Raw genomic sequence first — 9,925 nt, 5'->3', positions numbered from 1 at the left:
GCCAAGGCTATTAAACCACTTAAGTTTTATTGCTGGTTGGTTAGAGTGCCCTCCTGTGTCTCTATAATAAAATATAATGTGATAACTGTCAAAAGACATAACGAAATTACAATCACAGCATCAGAGTAATGTGTAACATCGACTGTTTGTTATGCTTCATACTTTCCAGAAGAACCACGAGATCTGGGGAGCCTCCTGTGTGGAGGAAGTCTGTCTGAGGAGTTTCAACGGAAAATTCTGGGTTTGTGTTGCAGTCAAAATTTCAAGGTTTCAGGCTACGCTAGTGAAGGATTCTGGTCATTCTTTTTGGCTACCAACATGTGAAGGCACCTTTCCGTGTTAGAGGAATGAATTCCCCTCTTAGGAGGCCTCTCCTGCTTCCCTTGTTGTTAGAGTTCTCACTTTAAATTCCGTCAGTCGAACTCTGCACTGGGAGCCAGTGAGGCTAGAAGCAGGTAGCCTCTCTCAGTGGGGCAGCAGCTCTGGTAGGCAGCTCTGTTTCTCTGGCACAGCAGTGGGAAGTGGGATTTAGGCACTGCCTGTGCCTGAACCATCTCCAAAGCCTGGTTCCTGTGCCCCACAGAGATTCTGGTAACTACCCAGTATCATTTTAATGATTCTCTTCTGCATAAATGAGCCAGAAACTATAGTGCTTGCAACAAAGGAAATGGCTTAATCACCACATGTAAATTGAGCAGCTATTACAGGTAAAGCACTGAGCAGAGCACCCCCAAGGAACGTTCACGAGGCCATCCTGGCTCTCACGAACACAAGGCAGAAAGTTAGAAGTGGCAACAGCTTGCTGCGGAGGGGTTACCAGACATCCAGTGCTGTCCGACAGAAATATAATACAAGCCACATGTCTTTTTTTTTTTAATTTTTTTTTTCAACGTTTATTTATTTTTTGGGACAGAGAGAGACAGAGCATGAACGGGGGAGGGGCAGAGAGAGAGGGAGACACAGAATCGGAAACAGGCTCCAGGCTCTGAGCCATCAGCCCAGAGCCTGACGCAGGGCTCGAACTCACGGACTGCAGGATCGTGACCTGGCTGAAGTCGGACGCTTAACCGACTGCGCCACCCAGGCGCCCCTACAAGCCACATGTCTTAATCAGCTCAGGTTACGGTAGCAAAATCCCGTAGACTAGATGGCTCGCACAACAGAAATTTATTTTCTCACTTCTGGAAGCTAGAAGTCTGAGATCAGGATGCCAGCATGGTTAGGTTCTGATGAAAACCCTCTTTTTGGCTTATAGATAGTCATCTTCTCACTATGCCCTCACATGGGAGGGAGAAAGAGAGAGAGAAAGAGAATGCTAGCTCCCTGGTCTCTTCTCATAAGGGCACTAATTCCCATCGTTAGGGCCCCAACCTCCTGACCCCATCTAAACCTAATTATCTTTCAAAGGCCCCATCTCTAAATACCATCATACTGGGGGTCAGGGCTCCAACATATGAATTTGGGTGGGGGGACACAATTCTCCCCGTAGCTCCACATGTATATTTTTGCATTTTCTAATAGCAACACAAAAAGATAAAAAGAAACTTGTGAAATTAATTTAAATAATATATTTTCGTGGCACCTGGGTGGCTCGGTCGGTGAAGCATCTGACTCTTGATTTGGGCTCAGGTCAGGATCTTGTGGTTGTGAGATCGAGCCCCATGTCAGGCTCTGAGCTGGCTGTGGAGTCTGCTTGGGATTTTCTCTCTCTCTCTCCCTCTCTCAAAATAAATAAATAAACTTTTAAAAAATAATATATTTTGGGGCGCCTGGGTGGCGCAGTCGGTTAAGCGTCCAACTTCAGCCAGGTCACGATCTCGCGGTCCGGGAGTTCGAGCCCCGCGTCAGGCTCTGGGCTGATGGCTCGGAGCCTGGAGCCTGTTTCCGATTCTGTGTCTCCCTCTCTCTCTGCCCCTCCCCCGTTCATGTTCTGTCTCTCTCTGTCCCAAAAATAAATAAAAAAACGTTGAAAAAAAAAATTTTTTTAAATAATAAATAAATAAATAAATAAATAAATAAATAAAAATAATATATTTTGTTGAACACAATAGGTCTAAAATGGTATTTCAACATGTCGTCAATATAGAAGAGTATTAATGAGATGTCTTACGTTCTTGTTCTTGTACTGTATACTTACAACGCATGTCAAATCAGACCAGCCACATTTCAAGTGCTCAGTAACCACGCATAACTGGTGGCTACCATGTTGGACGGCAGAAACCTAGTGTTAAAACTAAGACAGATCTTAGAGATCATTCAGTAGAACTATCTCGCTTTACAAATAATGAAACCAAGACTCAGCCAAAATAACCGACATGCTCAGAATCACACAGCTGGTAAAAAGGCAGAGATGAAACACAAACCCAGGTTTCTGATTCCAAAATCAGTGCTTTTCTTGTGTCCTCTCTCTGTTCAAGGACAGAAACGATGAGCTGAGAGGACCCAACTTAGTGGAAATCCTGGAATAAAGGTAAATCACTGGTTCCAAGAAAGAAAAGAAAAAAAAAAAGAGTACAAACTTGACCCCTTCTAATATTTATTAAACATCTGTCACGTGTCCAGAATTAAGCTTAATGCTATAATAAACTCAAAAAAGAAGTGGAAACTATAATTAAATGCACAGCTTACTCAAACTATACATTATACATTCAAAGAAGAAAAAAATATAAGTGAATCAAAGCTATTGGGAAAAGTATTGGGGGGGAAGCAGGACTTGACAAGCCCTTAAAGAATGGAAAAACCTTATGTCTCAACTCTTGGCTGGCACTGGGATCCTCTAAGTTATTTACTACTTACAATTTTTGGCAAAGGAGTGCAAACCTCCTTCAAGGGAGGAGCATCCGTCTGCTTACTGTCTCTTACTTCTGACCGACTAGCAGGAATTAAAGTAAACTGGCTCTCCCTTTGACAAACTCAAAAGCCTGAGGTCTTCAGCTACTGAACTTTATATCAATCAACAGCAGCTTTTCTCCCAAAAGGAAAGACTAGAACAGCATTTCCCAGTGTGTGGGCCAGAAATGGTAACAGGTGCTACACGGAATAAAATGGGAACACTGAGTAAAATACAAGCTATAACAGGCATCCTCCCTGCAGAACTTCCAAGGACCTTCAATCTGCTTTAACCCTGCAGTGGCTTCAAGTTCAAAATTAAGATCCTTCACATGGCCTACAACCCTCTCCATGGACTGCCCTGGGGAATGGCACCACCCCAGCTCACACCACCCTCCTCTTCTCTCTCTCCCTTCCTGCCCCATGGGCCTTCTCTTCAGTTCCTCTGCCTGCTCTAATAAAATACCCATGAGCTATCTGTGACTTTTGAGCCCTTGAAATGGGACCAGTCTCAACAAAGATATGCTGTGAGTATAGAAGACATACCGCATTTCAAAGACTTAGAACAAAAAAGTAAATAAAATACCGCATTCAGGGGTGCCTGGGTGGCTCAGTCGGTTAAGCATCTGACTTCGGCTCAGGTCATGATCTCACAGTGCATGGGTTCGAGCCCCACGTCAGGCTCTGCGCTGACAGCTCAGAGCCTGGAGCCCGCTTCGGATTCTGTGTCTCCCTCTCTCTCTGACCCTCCCCTGCTCATGCTCTGTTTCTCTCTGTCTCAAAAATAATAAACCTTAAAAAAAAATTTATGAAAAAATAAAATAAAATACTGCATTCATAATTGTTTATGTTGATTAAATGCTGAAATGACAATATTTTGGATATATTGAGTTAGGTAAAATACATCATTAAAATTAATTTCATATTTTTATTTTTTTGTAACATGGCTGCCATAATATGAAAATTTTTTATTACATATGTGGCTCACATTATATTTCTATTGGATATTCTAAAGCGTCAAGATTTGACCTTTGACCCTGGTTAACGCTAACTCTTATCAAACTTCAGATATCCATTTGTGTTTTCTTCTTTTAGAGACACTTTCCCTGGCCCCTGGCCTACGTTTCCTATAAGCTTAGCCCTTTATTTTATAGAACTTACCTGGCTCTGTAATTAGACATTATTTGTGTGGCTATTTGATTAATGTCCATCTCCTTGTTAGTGTATAAACCCCATGAAAGCAGCTTCTATATTTGATTTTGGTGTTTTGTTTTGTTTTTTCTCCTGGAGCCCAGCATAAATCCTGGCACATAGAAAGAACTTGTGAAATATTTGTTGAATGATTAATTCCATAAATAAAGTATATGATAAATTTCCAAGACAGGGACAGAGTATCTGGCTTTTGCTAATTTGATTTGACCACAGAAACCTCACCCCATGAAAAGTTTAGTGAAGGCTCAGAATTCTCCAAAAAGATAGTCTGGAGAGCACTGTGTTGGGAATTGTAACTACAGAGGAAATTAACTGAGCCTCAGTTTTAATCTCCATTTGTATTATGACCTCAGCTCTCCCATATGCTGAAGGTAGCTATGGGTAGGCTTCTCTGGATTTGTTTGTTTGTTTCCCTTCCTCTGCAAATCACAACCTCAGCACCTCAGATTCTTTTACTTAGGAGACATCTAGAGAGAGCTAAGTAATTCTCCTTAATAAAGAGATGTTCTTGCAAATCCGTATTTGCGGCTTACACGTGGTTGTTTTCCTCCTGCATATATACAGGCATTGAACAGGTCAAATACTGGGTTTAACCAGGGGGTCAGATGGCTTAAGGAATTTACCTGAGAAACTAGTCAGGCCGGGCACATTACTTTGGGAAGAGACCGTATGCAGTGCTGGGCTACATTATCAGAATGAGACCCAGGGAAAGGATATTAAGCCCCATTCACACCCTCTACCCCCCACAAAACCAGAGTGGTTCGGCTCAGAGTGCCATTGAATTCACTGTTAGTAATCTTTTCCAACTAGCCCTACATACAAAAACTCAATAACCACTGTGATCCCAGCCAAGAACTTCGGGGTCCTGAGCAGGCCCCGGGGGTCACACCTTCCACAGAGAGGACAAAAAGACAGCACCCAACTCCGTGCAGAGGGAGCCCAGCTGAGCAAACCGTGCAGGCCCTGCGAGGACTCTTTCTCTCGCCCATCACGTCCACACAACAGAACAGGCAAACGAAAGGCTGAAGCAGAGGGGCTCGTTGCCAAACTGAGAAGCACGGATAATGGCTCAAATGACAGCCTGGAAGACTAGATCACCAAATTAAGTCCATTTTGAAATGCTCTGGCATTTCCAAAGCTCTGTAAAAAGAAAAAATTTTAACCTAATTCAAAAAGGTCCATCTTCTAGCAAAATCTGTTACAAAGAACTGACCCCAGGATATCTAGAGACCCAATAACCACAAGAGAAGATTGATAGTGACCAACAATTTTATCTTTACAACCCCCAGAGTGCCAGATGTATATGGTTCCCCAGATAAATCCCTTAAACTACCACACGTTCAGTTAAATCCAATTTTTCACATATTCCTATATCTACACCTACGTAGCAGATAATAGCTGGGAAAAAAAACACATGAGCTTGCTAAGTTAAAGTAACCACCACTAACCTCATGTGGTCTTTGAAGTTTGCCTAGCAACCAACTGAAATTCCCGTAGACAATTTCCTCTTTCTACTCCTTCTCTTAGACAACTCTCTCCCATCTGGTCCTCTGCCCTCAGACCTCCAGTGTCTCCCCCATCCATCATCCAGATGATCTGACTTCCCGTCTCACTGGGAAAATAAAGTCAATCAGAAGAGAACATCCACAAACCTCTACCATCACACCCATCCATCTGTTCACATCTGTCCCCATGTCCTCAGCCCGCCTCCTGTTGCTAAGGATGAACATTCTACTGCTGTCTAAGCACCACCCCCCGCCAGGGGAGCCCCAGTTAAACACCGGATTCCATCCCCTCTCACCCACATGAGAACATCACCCCAACAATCCCCCTCTCTATTGATTGTTTCCATGGATCATCAGCACACAAACACGAGTTACAATGTCTCCGTCTTAAAAAAAATTGCATTGACTCCACCTCCTTCTGTCTCAAGACTCACCTTCTCTGCTGCTCTTTACAGCAAAATTCCTTTAAAGAGTCCCTAATCCCTGATTCCAATTCCTCTCCTCCCATCCCACTCGGACTCCACCACCTTTCCACAATCTCTCTCATCAAGGTCACCAGTGGCTTCCACACAGCCAGGTCAATCCCCAGCCCTTGTCTTACCCCCATCATGGCCACTCCCTCAGCCTTGGAAACTCATCTGGCTTATAAATCCTCCTTGTTCACTGGTCCCTCCTCCTCAGTCTCTCTGCTGACTGACTTCTCATTGTTGGCATAGCTAGAGCACCCTAGGGCTCCATCTATGGAGCTCTTATGTTCCTTTATCTAAAATCACTCCCTCAATAATCTCACCTATTTTCACGCCTTCAAAGACGTCTGTATGTGATTCTCAAACATACAGAGATATATACAGATGTATAGATATGATAGAGAGAGAGAGATAAAGACAGAGATAGAGATATATAACCCCCAGCCTGAACCTCTTCCCTGAACTCGAGACTTGTTCATGACCTTAGATGTCTTAAAGCCATCTCAAACATACCATGTTTAAAACTGAATCCCTGATCTTTCCCCCCAAACCTACTCCTGCCTCAGTCATCTTTCCAATTTCAGTAAATGGAAAACTAATCCTTTCAGTCACTCAAGCCAAAAATGGGAGCTGACTTTGACTTCTCCCTTTTTTTTCTCGTCTCACATCCAACATTCAACAGTTCCTGGTGGCTTCCCCTTCATTGCTCATCCAGAATCTGACCACCGTTTAATACCTCCATTGCCCCCACTATCATCTGTCACCTGAAATAAACCATCTGAAATACCTTCCAGTGGCTCCCCAATTCCTTTGTAGTAAAGTTGAGTCCTTCTAATAAAGGGCCAGGCTCTGCAAGGCCTCCCCTGTACCTCTCTGACATTAATCACCCTACTTTCCACCCGACTCAACCCCCTCCTCATTCTGGCCTTCTTATTGTTCTCTGAACACACCATCCATGTTCCATCTTGGAGCTTTCACCTTTGCTGTTCCTTCTACTGATTCCCCAGGTATTTACAGGGCTCCCTCCCTCCCTGCCTTCAGATCTGTGCTCCCATGTCTTCATGAGGCTTCCCTGATGACCCAATTGAAAGTTGTAATCCCCCCCACACACACACTGACATTCCCTATCTCCCTCCCCTGCTTTATTTTTCTCCCTAACACTTACCACCATCTGGCATGTGATGTATCTTAACTTCTTATTTGTTTACAGTCTGCCTTTCCCTGCTAGGATGAAAGGGATTTTTGTGTATGCTGGTCATTGCTGTATCTCCAGAACCAGGACTTAATAAATACTTGTTGAGTAAGTGCCTGAATAAAATCCGTAACTAAACTTTTTCAGAGCTTCAAAATAAAAGAAGAAAAGCTTCGAAATCCTTTCTACAAAATCAGAATAACACTGATACCAAAATCTGACAAAGATTGAAATGCAGAAAGAAAAAAGGAAAGAAAAAAAACTATAAGCCATCTCATTTCAAATGTTTTAAGTAAAATATTAGGAAAAGAATCTTTAAGAAGGATATAAACACAGAAGATAAATGAAAAACATAGTAAGCTTGACTACACAAAAACTTTTAAAACTTTTTTACTGCAGGAAAAAACACTTCAGGGGCACCTGGCTGGTTTATTTGGTAGAGCACACAACTCTTGATCTCAGGGTTGTTAAGTTCAAGCCCCACGTTAGGTGTCGAGATTACTTTAAAAAAATAAAATATTTTTTAAAAATTTTAAATGCAGTTAGAAGACAATTTTGGACTGAGTTCCATAATATTTGTTTACATATAAGAACCCATTTCTAAATTTTGAAAGAATTTTTAAAAAAAGAATCCAGGGGTGCCTGGCTGGTTCAGTGAGAAGAAGCATGTGACTCTTGATCTCAGGGTTGTGAGTCTGACCCACACGTTGGGTGCTGAGATTAGTTGAATAAATAAATAAACTTTTAAAAAAATACAATATGTCACCTCGCGCAAATCAGAAAAAGGACTCCCTTCCTCAAAATATTTTACCTCCACTTTTCTGAAAAAGACCACACCATGCTAATTTTGTAGGACCAGACACTTCACTGCTATCTGCCAGAAAAATGGCATAATATTGAAATCTATGATCTCTGTGATGTGAATAGCAACCCCTAGGTTGGAGAGTATACAACCCACACAGCCATCGACACCCCCTATATTCTAGACTTAGGTAATGGTAAATAGTATTTTTCACTTTCAGGAACATCCACTAAGATTAAAACATGGCGTTGGATGCCAGTAAATTCTTTTTTTTTTTTTCCTGCATGGTGAAAAGCATTCTTGCCCCCTCCCCAAATTCCAGTAATCAGTAATACCCTTTAATCATTGGAGCAATCATAGACACTCTTAGGCTTTTCCAAAATGCCCCCAGGAAATAGCACCCCCTCCCCACCCCGCCCTTTGAGAACCAAGAACCAGTGGTGTAGACTGGTTGGAAGGGGTGGAGGAAGATTTTAACTCTTTATTTCATGCTTTTCTATACGGCTTGAATTTTTCACTGTGTGCATGCATAAGAAAATGAATAATTAAAGTATGAAAATATGAATTAATTAAATTAGTACACGGAAGAGCTAAATATTAGAGATAGAGGAATGATTCCAAGGAAGACACATAATATTGATCCCAGTACCTAATAGTTAACAGAGGTCTGAAGTCTACCACCCTCTCAGCAGTAACTGGTTGAGAGAGCCTGGTCCAGAAAGCCAAGAGCTTGACTCTGCCCCTAGGAAAACCCAAAATCAACAACGACCCTCACAGTGTGTTGCATCTCAAACCGGACAGATGGTGTTGTCTAGTGCAATAGTGTTCGAGCTCTTTGTAGATGGCAGAGCTCCTAAAGGTCATGATGCTTTTTGCCGAAGAGGGTTAAATGTTAAAATATTCCATTCTATCGCAGAAACTATGATCTCACATAAACCATTTATTTAGCTCATCTGGGTTGCTTTAAAATGTCAGTTTAATGAAATTTGCAAACTACAAAACGCAGTGTGAAAATACAGATGGAACACCAGCTGTCTCGACATTATTGGCCGGTCCTGGGTTTTCCATTACTACCCCTTTGTTACTTGTTGGTGTTCTTTTCTCTGTTAAAGGCACACAATAGTAGAAAGCACAAATACTTTAAGAAAGATGATGGCTTTTCTGTAAGCCTAAACTAGTTCAAAATAAAACTTTTTTTTTTTTTGACATGATAAAATCCAAATAAGGTTTGCAGTTAGGCTGGGAGTATCGTGCCCATGTCGGGGCCCTTGTTTTGACCATTCCACAGTGGTTATGTAGGGTGTCAACATTAGGGGGAGCTGGGTAAGGGAGAAGGAGCCCTCTGTATGATTGCTGCAACTTGTAAGGCAAAAATTAGTTCAAAACGAAGTTTAAAATTTTATTTTACAGAATAGGAATACACAGCGCTGATGTAAAATTACAAAAAAAAAATCCAAAGTTAAAAAAAATTATGGGAGACGTACAACATAGTGACTATAGTTGGTGTAGTGCGTATTTGAAATCGCTGTGTAGATCTTGAAAGTTCTCATCACAAGAGATAAACATTTTATGTGTGGTGATGGATGTGAACCAGACTTATTGTGCTGGTTATTTTGAAATATATACTGATATCAACTCATTTTGCTATATTCCTGAAATGAGTATAATACCTCCATTTTTTTAAGTTATGGGAGAAAACTACGGGAGAATATTATTGATGTTAATATTTTTTCTGCAAATTAGGGAAAAGCAGTTATTCCGTTTTAGTTAAGAGTGTTTTTATCTTTTCTTGAAACTCACCAGAAGGAGCACAGTTTGGAAAACACAGGTGGCGGAGGCATTGGAGGGAGCAGAGGAAGGGACAGTGGGGTGAGGGGGTAGTGACCCAGAGAATCCAACCTGGTTTTGCTCTAATTCA

Source organism: Prionailurus viverrinus, chromosome D3, assembly GCF_022837055.1.
Source record: "Prionailurus viverrinus isolate Anna chromosome D3, UM_Priviv_1.0, whole genome shotgun sequence".
NCBI classification, from domain to species: domain Eukaryota; kingdom Metazoa; phylum Chordata; class Mammalia; order Carnivora; family Felidae; genus Prionailurus; species Prionailurus viverrinus.
Note: the sequence above shows the minus strand (reverse complement) of the source record.